The 16728-nt window shown below is 42.0% G+C and overlaps 1 protein-coding gene across 1 annotated transcript in view; it reads right to left on the bottom strand.

Annotated features, from left to right (window-relative positions):
• Positions 1-16728, bottom strand: part of LRRFIP1 (LRR binding FLII interacting protein 1) — a 106463-nt gene that overhangs the window by 89364 nt on the left and 371 nt on the right. The gene's annotated exons all lie outside the window — the stretch shown is intronic.

Here is a 16728-nt window from a genome sequence, read left to right as displayed (position 1 = left end):
GGTATGATTTTTGCTGAACTTGGGCTGTGGTTTATAAAATATAATTCCATCCAGTCTAATCACTTTATAATGGATTTCAGATGCCAAAGACCAACACTAGACTAAAACCATCCTGAGGAGACGACAGATGAAGGTTAGATGCATATAGGTGGACTCAAGTTTCCAGCATCAAGGCTAATCTAGTCAATTCACGTCAGTAATAATCCCTCAACTTTGGCTTCACGTGTTGCCAAATCCAGGCAGGAAGAGGCAGCTCCTGTACAGAAGGAATGGCCTTTCTCATAACACCTCACTCACTAATGCCCAATACATTGAGCCCCAAAAACATGTCAGACCACTAATCTGTTCCAAAAACGCAATGTCAAATTAGTCAGCAATCGGCACATGCAGAAAACCTCTGCAGTCTGTCACGCCCAAAGCAGAGACGGATCTCGTTCATGTTTTGACCTCCTTCAACCGAAATAACCCAGGAGCGGTCAGCACACTTCCAGGGCTGTGGCAAAACACAAACAAACAAGAAAAAAAGATCAACTTCCCTGCTTCCTGCCTTCACGGAAGAAGTCATTAATTTTTCTCTTTAAGGGGTTAACTTTGTCATTTGGTTGCGAGTATGAGTCAGCTACAAAGAGAGGGGAAGAACGTTGTGACAGGAAGCTCATTCCTGCGACACCCTCTTTAGCTAACCCACACGAACGGCCACTGCAGAGCCGAAAACTCGGTCAGAGCAGCCGCTTCTTCACCTCTCAAGCAGTGGAAGAAAGCAAGGCGAGAGAAGTGACTGCTTGCGAGTTAAGCAGCAGGAGATTTTTTAAAAAAACGCAGTATAAGGGGGTTCTGCTCTCAGGGCTAGTCTAGCCAGGCCAGGCTTGTGCACCAGTTGTCCCATCTCTTACCAGAAGGCTGCTTTCGTGCAGCACTGGAGGGATCTGCAGCAGCATCCTTTCACCTCCTGCCTCCTCCCTTCCTTAACGACCCCTAGGCAAGGCACAATTTCCAACCCCTTTAAAATCAATGCCACCACTTTGACTGCTCTCAGAGATATTTTAAGGCATCGGACGCAACTCTCCTATTTCTCCTCCCCTTTTGCATGATCACCAACTCGTTCAGAAGTGGGGAAAAAAGAAGAAAAGAAAAAGTGTTGCAGTTGTAGAAGGCAGCAGCCTGACTTGCCGGGAAGCACAGCTTTTGCCATGGTACTCTGCCAGTATGACTCAAACTAAGAATAAAGTGAACTTCCAAGTGCAGAAAGCTCACTCTCTATTTCCAGTCTGTCCTTAGCATTGTTGGAAACTCCAGCAAAGAGGATATGGTAGAAAAAGCCACAAGACAGTAGGATAAAACAGGCTCTCGTAGTTCTCTGCATTTCTTTAAACTGTAACAAAAAAGACTAAAGCTTTTTGATTTGATAAACTTAGAACACATTATAATGAAGACAGCTGACACTAACATGAGATGCATGAAAATGAGAAAGCAGTTGCACAGCACAGTGTTATCTTCTAAAAGCCGAAACATTAAAAAGCACTCGAACAAAGCAAATGCCAAGTCCTCCGATATCTAACTACTGAAGCATTTGACAGCATTACCATGATTTCCTCTCACTGAGCTAGCCCATTTCTAAATTAAGCAGTGCCTGATGAACTAAAAAGGCTTCCTAGAAGCTGTAGGTCTTTTCTTTACCTTGGGGTTGCAGGCTGACGTAGCGTAACCTCACAGCATAAGCAACCAGTCCTGACGAGGAGCTAACCCACCACGCTGCAGCCCTATCGCTGGGCTCAGCGCCAGCCTCCAGGCTGGGGCTCTTTCATTTAAGAGAGACCTTTACAGGGAAAATTCGATTTCAGGTTTTATGAACTACTTCAGGTCTTGCATTGAGCACTGTCGGCCAAATAATCTTTCCAGGGTCTCCTGCTCCATTACAACTTGAGGAGAAAGCCAGGATATTTTGTAGCCAGCCTTGATATCGGTTGAGACCATGTCACACCATTCAGGAGCCTGCTGCCACCGCTGCCTTCAAGAACCAAGGATTCTCAGCATCTCATGAACGAAACAATACTCAGGAGCAAGAATCACGTGTAAGTAATTATTTCTGCTCTTCGGAGATAAAAAGTTTGAATTCAGAAGAATTAAGACCAGCAGTTGATGAATAAGAGCACAGAAGCTGGCCAAGAGCCATCACTTTGTGGGGGTTGGGGGAAACTTATTACAGACTTCCACCCAGCATAAGTAGCTTRACATATTAGAGGTCTAGGTTAGAAACTCTAGAAGAAAAAAAAGGTTATTTCAAATGAATAATTAACAGAGGACTTTGTGAACAATATGCATTCGTCATATCAAATCTAAATCTCACTTTTGTACAGGGAACATCTTGAAAAGTACAACTGGGCCACGCTTCGGACAAAACTCACTGGGAAGCTACAGAATCTGAAGATGAATCCATTGATACAATTCTCCCGGTTTGGCAATACTGAAGACTAATATGTCTCATCACATCCAGCCTGCCTGCACTCCTCATCCTATAGAACCAAAGCAAGTACTAGACAGTTCAACACACAAAAAAAATAAAAAATCATGCAACTACTGTATTAGCCATTTCTAAAGTAAGTATAATATTTTGAAAGAAACAATTCAACCTATGATGTTAAATATCCTGACTGCCCTTATTTGCCATGCCATACTTTCCCTCTTTTCCCCAGTAATTGTCAACATGCCAATCCAGCCAGAGTAACCGCTTACTGCGTCTCAACTGGAATTCTGTCGAGCTAAGCACGCTAGAAAAAGTGTGGTGTGTCTATATATAAACTGGCTATCTGGTGCACTCTATGTCTGATATATATGGCCTGCCCAATATTGGATGCAAGTTTTCCTGGGTGGGGAAAATAAATATATAAATAAAATCTTCCTTTGGATATATTTTCAAATGACCAAAGCAGAGTATAAGTGCAAGGAACAGAGTGCATAAAAAACAGAAAAAAAAAAAGAAGAAAAGTGATCCAGTCACTGGTAAGTCTCCTGCCAGCTGCCACTTTATATCTGATTACTTAACTTCTCTGAGGCAATAAAAAGCGTTTCATAAAGCATGTAACTGGAAGTGGTAAAAATGAAGATTTGAGCAGGGCAGCAGACAAAACCCTTCAGCAGTTACAAAGTTTAACCATGCTGGGCTAGCCGGAGAGGGTGATCCGCTTAAGATCTTGTGTATCAAGGAGGAGAGCACCAGACCTTGTCAGCTTCTCCTTTGCTCTGCACTATCATCTGACCTTTCCCCGAGGTGGCCTTTGCTTCCTTCCATTCCCCATGCCCTTTCCTTTTAGAAGCACCATCCCTAAAAATATAATCAAGAAGCCTTAATTCATTTAGTTAAGTACAGAAGTGTGGGGTTTTTATCTTACATAGAAACAAATACGCATCAGGTTTCCACCCACTACTAACTAGGTATAACACAATTACCCACAGTGCGGTTTGTAAGCTTTATTTAATCTCTTGGATTTGCAACAATGCTATGCAATATTTCCTGCAATGCCCATGGCAAAAGTTCTTGGAAGTTTCTGAAGTTTAACGTCAAAAACACAAGCAATGAATTGATGCACTGACCACTGCCAACAGGTGTTGTTTTTCTGTTTTGCTTTTTAAAAATGATGGCTGGTGAGATCTTCCTAATGTCCATTTTCTGCTTCAGCACATATCCATCCAGCACTGTCCGTTCAGCATGGCATTTACTCCTCAGCCTCATCTCGGATGCTACGTAGCATTTTCACTTAAAGAAAACCTGGCAGTGTTAAATCAAGTTTTCTTGACTTACTTTAGCAGATTGCATAGCAAACTGAATTACATTGGTACTGCATTAACAGTTAATATTAGTACTATTTATACTGTTAGGGAGTCAATATAGTTATTTCATTATCTATACCAAGTACTCACGACCACAGGTTTTGATCCTCAATGCTTCAGGTTGTATAGCAAGAGAAAAAGTCAATGTGTTGCGACCTTTAATGTAAGCTCCTGTGGCACAACCAATAAGCAGAGTCAGTCTCCAAAAATGTAATTAAAAAGTCCTGTTAAAAACAGTGGTAGTACAATGGAAGCCACTGCTTATAGCTCAGAAACGTGGACACCCTACAGTACTGTTTCTGCACCTCTTCAGAAAACAAGACCAAGACAGCTTCATAGTTATGAAAAAGTTTTTATACACACGCCACAGATTTTACTTTCCTAGCTATATATTTGGAAATAAATATTCCTTCTCTTCCTCACTTAAGAAACCTTTTCCTCGGAAAGAGCTGACCTAAGATTCAGGGTCTTTAAAAAACAGTTGACTATTTTACAGGTAATTACCTCGATAAAAAATAGCACCTAATGGCAAAAACATGCTCCAGTTCCTTCACATTCCTACAGCTGTTGCTTTCTGTACTTAAATTGGTTGGTGTTATACACTAGATCATGAGATCACGAGTTGTATTCCTATAGAATTTTAAATGTGGGAAAGGTGCTAATTTTATACGTTGCCTACAATTGTAGGATAGCAACTCTACGCTTTTATCATCGCAAAACCCATACAAAGCTAGCGGGAAGTCAAACCAAGTATTTATGTACCAAGTCAGAACAGAATCTTTATTTACACAGCACTTTCAATAAGGAAGAAACATCTTCAGCTACTCACATCTAATATACAATATAATGTCCTCATTACTTACTTCCGCTTTCTGCGGCAAGAAGCCAGGGAGATTAGACCTCGTCAAACAAACATCAACAACAAAAACCCCTTAAAGCTTAACTCCTACCTGCCTTCAAGCAAATTAAAGACGTAAGAGTAGATTTCTACATTTAACATTAAGATTCGAAATTAGAGATCACCTACAGCGCATCTTTCCACAGGTAGCGTCTTCTCATCTAAAAGCATATTTAGATGAAGTTTTGTTCTTTAGACTGATGAAAGCACACTGTTCTCCGTGTCTCATCACTGTAACTAATTCACCATTTTTATCTACGAGCCAGCCTTACCCGGCCAGCGGATAGGAATTATACTCTCACGCTTGCTACCGTTCCACAGCCCATTCTATCATGTTATGAAAAATGCCATTAGAGAGGCAGGGACACATCAAGGTGACTTGCACAGAGCAAAACGGCGCTGAATAACCCATCAGCACAGATTAAAGCTAAAAAATCAAGGTTGTTTAAGAAATGATGGGACAGCTTTTGTGTGGGGGTGGGAAAGGATTACTGTATCCAAACTGGGTCTGGGCTATAATGGATTACCTGAAGATTTTGTTTCCTAACCCTTGCTAACCAACTAGACGCTTAATATAGTTGCACGACAAAACTGACATTAATGACTATTTACTGGAATTCTTTAAATCAAGGAACGCTGCTTAGAATACACCAACGGTGTTACCAACACCATAACACGCATAGAGGCGGTCCTCCTCCAGCCAGGCCCCTTCTTCCCTTGCTACTTTTTCTTCCCCTTACAGGGACAGCAGGCAGCAGCTACAATGTTCAGAGTTTTACCCTCAGTCTCACAGTCCACTTAATATTCGGGTTGTGTCTACGAATCGGCATAACGTGGGGAACAGCTGGATTCAAAAAATGGCCAGCAATGAAGAGTGTTTGGAGAACGGGATAGATAAGCAGCAAAATAAAAAAATCAGTCTTCTGAGGATCTCAACCTGTTAGAAGAAATTACAGTGAAAACCTTTAGCTTTACTACCTGCTTCTGAGGTATGCCCAAGCAATCCCAGAAATGTTATAGATAAGGTTGCTGCACCTAATCGTTGTACTCGGAGAGCTCGTTCACAAGAAATTGGAGGGGGGTTGGCACATCGGCCTGGTTTTGTGGTGGGAAGCCCGAAAGGGCAGCCTTGTTATGCCGCTCAGCGCAGGGATCCRACCCCAGAGATGCAGCTCTAAAGTAATGCAGATATCTGTGTCAGTAGGTTGGGACCGCTCAAAAATGAGGTTAGGCTTCTGGAAGAGCACAGTCCACCACAAACCCCACCAATCTTTATTCTATTATGCCACATGGGTAGATTGCTTGGTGAGACAATGACAAACTCTGGGTTTCCAGATACCTTCCTGCTGGAAGAGGAACGATTCCCAGACTAAGCCTGACAATATAGACACTTGTTCCTTCAGCAAACTAAAAGGTGTTTTCCCAGCACACAGTGAACCTTTCTCCCTTCGTTCTAGTTCACCAAACACTGATTTTTCCAGAATAACGACAACAGGGTATAGCTATTACTTAAAACACTCCATAAGCATTTAAAATACTGACACTTGCTACATATACAAATATTATCCCTTCTATCCCCATGCAACCATACTTTTTCCCAGAGCCCCTAGATTCCTCCACAGTTCATGTAAAGGTTAGGTCACATCACTATTTCAATGTACTCATTTCACAGAAGGGCAGATTTAAATTTCCTGCTTAATAGACAACGGAATAGCATGACCTCTGGGTATCAGAAGAACGTCCCCAAAGCCCACTTCAATTTTCAACAGATGTTGCTTCAAAATATTTGTCAATATAAATCCTCTTAGTGCTCAGCAACACGCTCAGCAAAGCAAGGAAATCAAGACCCATGCATTTCATATGGGAGAACAGTTATTTTAAAGCAAAACAGCATATGGGAAATGCACAGTTGCAAAGCAAAACAATAAGGTTGTAGACTCATTCAAATTTAAGCAGACTTATTTTCTAAAAGGACATCTTTTCTTCCATTTTCCTAGCAACTCAATCGAAACGACTTCAAATTTGCAATCAAAGAGAACCAAAAAGCGACTACACAGACAAAAAAATCTGTAAACTGTTACCCTTACTGTTCATGGTCAGTAAAAGTAAACACGATTTTGTGTTTCCAATTGAAGACTGCAGTACATTGTTGCCAGTGCAAAGAGCCACACCTTAAATATGTTTTCAAAGACAAACTTCAAAAAGATGCATTTTTTTAAAAAATGAAGGGAAAACTGAAGCTGCACATGTGTTACAGAGTTTGATAGGAGACCACAGCATGGGAATTTCGCTGTACGCAAAGCACAGCGAGATTCTTTCCTTACTCTCCTGTCATCCTAGCATGTTAGCTGATAAATGCTCCATAATTAGAAGACCCAAGTGGGGATGCCTGAAATCCATCTGACCTAAGGGAACAAGTTCAAAAACCTGAGCCAGCTTTTCACATGCCAGATGCTCCTGTACTCTGACTTTGTCTACTGGAAGAGGTTGGCAAAAGCTGACAGAAGAGGCAGCCTCATCCAAATTTGGTATTCGAATATGGCATTAGGAGAAAGGATATTCCAAGATGTGGAAAGTACTTAATAAAAAAAAAGGTAGCAAAGAAAAAGAATATTAAATTTAAATCAGATGCTGGTGAAGAGAAAGGTCACCAAATATGTGAGAGGAGAGACTGAGAGGAAAGAAACATTATTCCTTTGAGTCCTCTGCCTGCGCAAAACTCTGTGTTCAAGACAACTATGTGACTGTATGACCTGCAAAAAAATCACCAGTCAGACTAGGAGAGGGTGTCGCATTATCACATCATTACAAGCAATATTAAAACCCAAGTCACTGATCAATCAGCTGAACAAGCAACTGCACTAACRAAGTGCCTTTGCAAAATCACCTTCAGTAAACTAAGAACACCTGCTTTCTCCTTTCTGGAAAACATACATCAATCTGATACAACATGCATCTAAAGACTGCAAGCATCATTTTATGGTAGGGAAAATTCAACTCTGAGAAAACATTTTTGAGGAAGCCCGAACTGGTGATATCCTCTTGCACATTTCTTTGGCAGACATTTGTATTAAAACAGCGTAATTTACTCTCATTCACATAAAACAAACCTTCTGACAGCTATGAGGAAAGAAAATTCTTGCTCTGAAATTTAACTATTGTTTTTGTATTTCTTTGCACTCCAATGACAACAAGCGCTGCCCTACCTAATTGCCAGGTATCAAAAATAGGAACACAGAAGTGGTTGGTGCACCTGGCAATTTTGGTTTACCAAAGGCTCTGATTTCTTGTGCAGCAACATATCATACAAAAATAAAATCTAAATATTTACTCAGCCAGCACAGGGGCTCATAAAGCATCTGAGAACTAGCAGGCATCCAGCGTTTCTGCAATTATACTGTCAAGATTAAGCTGCACCACAAAAGAAACTTTCATCTTGCACATACAACAGCTTGCTGCCAGGAGAAAAGACTTGGGAAAAGGAGCTGAGAAAAACCAGCAAGAAGTGAGAAGCAATGGGAAATTAACAGGCTTCCTCATCACACCCGAGACTGGATCACAGCTTGGATTTGGCACCAGCAAATCACTTTCTCTCTTCACCGTCTACAGCTCAACTCTTGAATGCCGTGGTAGTACTTACGTGGATAAAACCAGAGCCCCTAACAGGCAGCTGGGGCATCGGCAACAGGCACCCAAAAGGGCAAAGCAGATGCGACGAAACAAATCCGTCCCTTCTCAAATCACACCCAAGGATATTTTACCGAAAGTACATTACAAAGGAATCACCTTCACAGTTCTAGGTCAGAAATTTTTAATGAGCAATTAGCTAAGACACTCATTTCTACGGGCACTGAACAGCATTTTAAATCCCTAAATTAACAAAAGTTATTTTAATCTATTCAATAGAGMGTCCACCTCAGAACTAGTCACTCAGAGTTTGAGACCAGAAGTTGTGCCACGTGAGTTATGTGCAATTACATTCACTGCCTAAAACATCCATCTTTCCATAAACAGAAATAGCTATTCTAGCTTTGTTAAAGTTTTCCGATTTTTACGGCTGACAATAAAACCCAACATTTTCCAAAGCTTTGAGGTTCTGGAACAAACAAAACAAAAAAACACAGAATTCCACCACCCTACAGCAGAACATACTGTTTCAGAGATTCAGTTACAGGAAAGCATGACACGTTTCAGGGGATGAGGAACAGAGAACAGGGCAGTAGGCTAGATGCTTAAGCCCAGTTCAAACCTGTCTTGGGGGCACTGCTTTATTTAATCAGTGATATGCTCCCTTCTGCTAACAGTTTTCATTCTGAGCGCACATCCACTTCCCAATACAATGAAGTATTTGGAATAGAGCTTACATCTTCTCCGCTCTCGGCWCCTAAAACTCTCAACTTGGAAGGCCATAAAACTGTTCTCTAGTCCTGAGCATTCAGAAATACTGCCCAAGCCTTGCCCTTCACATTGCCCTCCACATTTCATACTGCTTACTTAAGACTGTTGAAAGACAAAATTAAAAATCCATCCAAATACACGTCGGAAATGTCTTTGGCACTGAAGCTTGGCCAGCGAGTACTGTAGGTAAGGAGAGACGTCGAACTATTACAACCGTTAGAGTTATGCCACATTCCTGCCAACGTGAAAACGTTACTTCTGTGTTCTTTTGCAGCTTCCGAAATATATATTAGTGAGTATCCTCTTTCCAGCCTCCAGAAGTCAGGAATTTCCAAGGGCCTGAACAGCACTTCCACGTGTTTCTAAGATAAAATTACATTACGTAGCCATTTGTGATCTCTTCTGCCCAAAGTTATTCACACACTGTAAGCACCGCGCTCCTCCTAGGTAATTACAAACTTCAAAATACCAACATTGAATTACAGCCTTATTTAGTATTTACTCTGCCCTACCAAACTTTAATTTCACAAGTTAAAGCTGCTACAGCCAGGCCATTTCTTGCTCCCTGCCAGCTCACTGCTCTTCTCTGTGCTCAGAGTGATCTACGAGTATCTCCAAAGGAGCTCCAGCAGATCACACCAGCCAGCTGAAGAGATCACTGTTGCTTGTCTCATTCTCAGGTAAGAGTAACCACCCACAGGGCAGATGAGGAAGAAGCATACAGCAGCTCTTCACCTGTAGCAACTTACCCTCCAGCATCTTACTTTATTAAACAGTTTAAAACAGTAATCTTAAACACCAGGGTTCTGCACCACAACACTTCATCTCAGTTACCTACGGTATGAAAAATACATTCCCCAACAACTGGCCAACACTAATTTGCAAGACTGAAGACCGAGCTCACTCATATGGATGCTTTTTATATATATTTTTCCCTGATGTGATATTCTCATTTCAGTGTCCAGACCAGTTACTTTTTCCAGCGTTAGCAGTGAAGAGTTTACAGCCTGTTTTTTGTTCCCTAACTGAAATAAAGTGAAAAAGAAAATAAGAGTATCTTGGGAGCGGCGGGTTATGGATGTCTTTCCATAAGAAGCCCTTAAGCACTTCCCTCATCTTTAYTGTGTGATGAAGACCCAAACATGAGCTATTTTTCCACTATGCACGAAGCCAGCTCTTCATCTGTAGCAGATTCAGACAGATACGTAAGTGCACCGGATGACATCTGAAGCAGAGGGAAGGCCAAGATGAAATGCCAATGCGACTATGTCCATATTCCCTTCTCAGAAGCACCTCCTGTATTTCAAAACTCTCAAAGCAACCTCATGACTGTGTGAAGTAAAAGCTGGCTTGCTGCTGCTCCCTGTGCCCTCCCCCCCAATTTCAGTGGTCAACTTCTCCCCCAAAAGTATTTTAACAGAAGTGAGACAACAGCTGATATTTCAGAGGTGCTATTTTAAGGTTTGCCTATGAGAGCTTATGTCTAGCTAGACAGATTCACTGCTCCTGGCAACCTGCTTGCTTGACTATACCCCAGGAGGGACAAATACCTCTTTTCCCAAGCCTGAAATGACATGTGGATTTGCTCCTTGCAATTAAAGGATTWAAAAAAAAGAAAAAAAGAAAAAAAAAACAATAAAAACATGAACAGCGTTGAAGGCCCTGCAAGTGCACTCGAGCTCCCACTTTGTTCACCAACCAGCTGGGAAAGATAGCCTTCTAGATGAGGTAGCGATTGGCATTACTTCCCGCTGACAAGCTTAGCATCTGGGCTCGCAAAGAAAAAGGCTGGGCTTTCCACGTCGCTAATCCTAACACTAGTTTCTTGCTCGATTGAAATAGGAATCACGGTTCCGAAACAGCTGTTTCCTCAGCCAGGGAGAGAGCAGCTGAAGAGGACTCAGGCCAGGCGTGTACACAAAGACAGACAACTAATTATCCGTAGTTGCAATAGGCATATTGTGAGGCAGATTACAAGCTGGRAGCTAGGCCACAATCAGCCATTTAACTAAACTGAGATGGATCTTAAGACTTTYGTCTCGCTGCTTAAACTATCCAAAGCTGTTCTTTTACACATTCCCTTTGGAAAAGATTATAAACAAAGACAAGGCCATTTGTTGGATATATATCCATAAAACATTAGGAAAAAGAGCAGGTTCAATGAAGAAGAGCACATCTGCTGTATAAAATGGTCTTAATTTTGGAACACTTCTCCATATGCTACTGGCAAGCGATTCCTGTGAAGGCCACCGATCCTTCTGATATTTAGGTGAGCTGGGCTCAGAATCACRTTCTCATGAGCATCCCTTGCCTTCCTGACTTTCTTTTCTAGAAAAGAGATCTACAGCCAGGCATGCTTTTTCAGAGCGTTTGCTCTGTTGTGCCGATACATTGTCATAAAGGTAGAAAGAGTAATGCAATGCAAAAATAAGYCAAATAAAGCAACTGGTGTCACATAAACCATTGTTTCTGAGGGCTTCTCTTGGAACGTTTAGCTGGCTCACAAAAGTTTTGATGACTCTCTGGATGCCAAATATCGCTCAAAAAAGTTCCACTCCTACAACAACGTGGCACACAGATCTTACACTACCTAGTCCATCCTTAGGGAACACCAAGCGTTTTGATTTGCACAACAGTTTCATAAAGTTTGTGTGGCTTGTGTTCCTATATATCAATATCCATTCTACATATTTTAGCTTTGAAGTCACAACAAACTGTTTCCACTTCTATTATGCACGTAATCCAAATTGTTGCATATATCAGACTTCTCTCTCAAATTATTACTACAATTCAAAAGCCAAGCCTTTAAAACCTCCATGTATACAGTTATCACAGCATCTCTTCATTAGTCCTGAAACTCCAGTATAAGCTTTAAGTTATTTGGTGCCTTCTTCAGCTTGACCAATAAAGACCCGTTGGTTACTTTTACCTGCATTTTGAGCTATTTCTAATCAACTGCATATTCTGCTCCTCCGTAGAAGTGTAACATCACAATTTGGGGATCGCATAGAATATAAGACAACGCTCAAACTAAAAGCTCAGTCAAACTGAATCAAATTTATGGTCCATAAACTAATCATGACACTTAAAAAATAATAATAATAATATAAGGGGCATACGTAGGTGATGGAGTTCTTGAAACTTTGCAAGTAACAACACAGAAGCACTGAAGAAGCCACTCTACCACAGAAGCCACTCTCTACCACTACTTTAACATGACATGTTGCTGAAATTACTAACTTTTCAGTCAGTAATTAATTTAAAGAGTTCTCCTCTGTAAATTACTGCATGAAAAAGAGAGTAAGATTTCTAGCACAGAGATAAAATAAGCCAGGATTGTTTTTCTGTGCAGTATAAAACACATTTGTTTACAAAATGTCACCAACACAACACGTAAAGGACTTTCCAAATAAAACCAAGAAATTTGCCTTGATCTTGCTCTCCTCATTCAAAAAAATAAAGAACAGTAATATTATCTGCCTATAAAGAGAAATATTTCATTTACACAAATGGCAGGTCCTCATTGTATTTGTAAAATTCCTTCTGCTCACGTAACACGATGATTACTATAGCTAGCAAAGAGCAGGGTGAGAGGTAGGAAAAAATATTCCCTAAAACACAACCTCTCAAATTATCAGGTCAATCCCATCTATACCAAAGGAGCAAAAAGTAGGAAGCCAGCCCCTGTAAGGTTTAATTGCCCAGCACTCTGCCTTCCCAAACCGCACATACACCAGCCATGGAGAACAGGCAGATGACCGCACAGTGTGCACACGCAATTACTGCTGGCTGTGCTGGCACACAGCTCAGAGGATCAAACTGCTAGGTTTTGCAAACACTGCTGGCACGTATTCATGGAGAGGAACGCACCTTCTCCCGCTGCTCTGAGGAGGTCTAAACAAGGTGATAAACTACTTGCAGCTAATCTAGTTCAGGAATTGCCTCAAACGTTTTAATATTAATACTACTGCTAAATATTACTAATGCAAGTACTAGCACACTGTCACTACAATGTGCTTCACTTTTACAGTTTCCTTCCGCTTGCTTACGGTTGCTTCCTCTTAAACTTGTGTTCTCATATCCTGCAGAGGTGAGGCCTGCCTTGGCCACCGCGCAGAGTTCTCTCTCGCTGTATGCAAGACTGCGCACACAGTAAGACATCCTGTTTGCAAATTCAACAAAACTCATGCTTCAAATTGCAGGAGCGTAAGAGGGTCTTTCAAGTTTTAACGTTTCCCATAGAAGCACGCAATATAATAAGAAGCGTCAATTTTTCAAGACATTCTGCAAATTACAAAATATAACAACTGGAAAGAGTCAGAGAAGCACAATTCTTTTGGAGGAAAACTAAAGCTAGAGAAGCTGCATGTATTTCAACTTACTGACAGAGATTTCAAGGTAAGAGTATCTCCATGAATAGAACCTGCTTTGGGCTCTCTTTTAGACTTCTACCCAAACATGACAAAACAACATCCTAGAATCTGCTAGTAACTTGCAGGCCCCCGTGGCTTCTGGATAACAAAGAAAAGGCTAAAGGAAACAGCGGAGCGAAAACCTCCACAAGAAGGCAATATTTCTAAGCTTTGCCAAAGCACTTGTGAGGGACGTTGGAGCTGAAATCTCAACAACCCTCGTACCCATCTTACCATGAGGATTCTCAGCATATTTATTACAAGGAGCCAAAGGGATTACTTGACATTTTAGAGTTCTTATGATCTTATGGAAGGACTCATCCTGGACTCCCTGTGCAGAAGACAGGCAGTTAAACTACGAACCAATCATAATTGCATAGAAACCAAGAAAAAGTAATGCAAAGAGTTAAAACAATATGGGAAAACTCTGAACCTTGAACTTTGCAGTTCACAGTTTTAGCACTCAAGGGAAAAGATAAAAGACATACTTGTGGAGGGCTTTTTGATCAAATGGAGTTGTCCTTTATGCAGTCTCCAGGAAAAAAAAAGCAAATACTTAAAGCATCAAAGCACTTTGTGGTAAAGTGAAAAGCAGCATATAAACTAAAGACAAGTGAAAGTAGGAGAGAAACTTGCAAAAGAAAAGAACAACCTAGGTCTCCTGTTACAGATTTAGCATGCCTTGCTCAACCCAATGACAGACCGGCCAGGATACAGTTGTGGAATTTATACCCTCATCCCAAGCTAACTCCCAGGACGTTATCATGACTCAAATTCTACTAGATGGCACAGCTGCTCATTCTCACTAGCTTATATCCAGGACAGGAGATATTTCTGGTCCTCCTATCTCAAACTACGTCCCTAGGAACTTACCCATTCCTGGCAAAGCTCAGAGAGCATCTCCTCATCGCACTGCCTCAAAAATCTGATTTCTGTCAATGCCCTGTCTAAATCACTCACACAGAAATTAACCCACAGCACATATTCCAAAAAACTACAAACTAGTTTGAAACGGTGTACGAACAGAAGACATCCCAGATCAGAGCTGCCATTAGGGGTAGTAACTGAGGGGTGCAATGTGAGAGCTAACCGAATCTAACAGCTAATGACCATCAAAAGTAAGCAGGCCTTCTACCTTCCTGGTCACCAGCTGCACACTAGTATTCATCCAATCCTGCAGTAGCTGAGATTCAGGAAAGAAAATTAAAAGAGAATTAAATCTCTTAACACTCTCAAAGGAGCAACTTATCTTCTGTCACGGTAATTCCCTCAGCCAACCCTTCTTGGGATCACACTGGCGCTTGTACCAGCACAAGGAAGGGAGCAGACACATATAACCCACCTTAGCAGAACAGGACGGTCGCTTTTAGCAGCAGCGAGTGTCAGACCAGCCTAGATACAGGGAAGACCTAAAGCCCACGGGCAGCTTATCCTGAACTCAGGTCAGCGTTGTCAGTCTCCCCCTTTGCAAGATGATGGGAGGAAGAATGCAGAGCAATCTGCATCAGCTTTGGTCAACATAAAACCAAATCAATGCCCCCGTGTTCTCCGGTGGGCCAGCACGGCCATACCCAGCAAATGAGTTGGACCAAAACACTCATCAGCTGTTCTTAAGTGTTTAAACCAGATCAAGGGAAAAGACTGCGATGCAGTCTCTAGCAAAGTGCATGTCTAACTCATCAGATGTCAATACAAGCAAGCCTTGTGCATACACATGGCACTGTAAAGCTATCTCAAAAGATTCCAAGTTAAATTGTACATTTATGCCTATGCACAACACCATTTTGAACATTTCTGGTTTATGTTTTTCATTTATATGCACCTCCATTAAAAAAAAAAAAATCAGCGGCCTATTTGCTAGTTCTTAGTCATTAATACCAACCTCATGAGCAGGCAAACGAGCAATTTTTCCTAATCTAAAAAGCTAGAGTTCAGAAGGATTTCAGTACTAGCTGGCACTAGGCAGTGTTTCTCTCGCATATAAACACTTTAAGTACTTCAGATTTAAGTGGTACCCTAAGATCATAAATAGATCAACAGCTCTGAAATTAATGTAACCTTTATTTTGCATTTAATGAATTTGCCATTGGGCTTCTGGACTGACACTTGGATCTCTTCTTAAAGCAGGCAATACTGCTAGAATACCTCTAATCCCTCAGGACACAGTTTTACAAAGCTATGGAATTACTAACCAACAACAGTACATACTTAAAAATTTACTGTGTTGCTCTATGGAAGTGCACTTAACTCACAGCCTGGCATGGTATCAAAAAAAACACTAGTGGGATACAGTGTTTACAGTAAAGAAATTCAGGTTTCACAGTCAGAATTTCTGGCTAAAACACATATGAGAGCACAAAATAACCCCAGTAAGAGACAAGCGAATTGCCTGTGACCCTCCAAGTTCTCTCTGATCCTCCCCTGCCTACATTCCTGCTTGTTATCAAGAAAAGGAATAGATGGAAAAGCACCTGTAACACACCTCAGCAATCAAAGTCCTTCTCTATATATTCTGCTTAGCTCGGCCCCGGAGCTCCGCCACCAGAAACACTTGGTACATTCCCCTCGCTGATAAACCAGTGACTACGAGCACTCAGCACCTTACCATACCTCACCCTGTAACACAAAATCGAGCCTAAGAGCCCAAGCTTTTGGCTGCTGAACGCCACGTGAATTTGTCAGTAATGACAGGTACAGACAGAAGCGTCGCACCCTTAAAAAGATCCTTTTAATCGCAGGGCTGCCCAGCCACCTCCACTCGACTGGCGCAATTTATTCACCTCAAGCTTCACGGTGGGCAGTTTGCTGCAACTGAGCCAGCGCCCGTTAAGACGCTTCAAAAAAACCCGGGATTTTTATTTTATTTTTTTACATATATACACAGAGCTCCGTGACACGCACAGAACGCATCACCGGGGAATAAAAGCAGCCAGGTAAACAGCCGGCTTCTGCTTGAGCGCGGCGCCGGCCCGGGCCGCCTCTCGCCGGTGCCTCCCGCCCGGCGGGGAGGAAATGAGGCAACTTCACGCCAAGAGCCGCGCACGGACAGGGCAGCGCGGCCGAGCGCCCCGGCGCCCCGCGCTCCACCCTCGCTGTGACAGGCTCTCCCGCAAGACCCACCCAAAGGGAAATAACAGACAGACAGACAGACAGACGCCCCCCGAGCCGTGCCCGGCCGCGGCAGGCGGCGCC

Source organism: Apteryx rowi, unplaced genomic scaffold (assembly GCF_003343035.1).
Source record: "Apteryx rowi isolate R43461 unplaced genomic scaffold, aptRow1 scaffold_12, whole genome shotgun sequence".
Lineage (NCBI taxonomy): Eukaryota > Metazoa > Chordata > Aves > Apterygiformes > Apterygidae > Apteryx > Apteryx rowi.
This window is presented reverse-complemented; position numbering and strand designations above follow the sequence as displayed.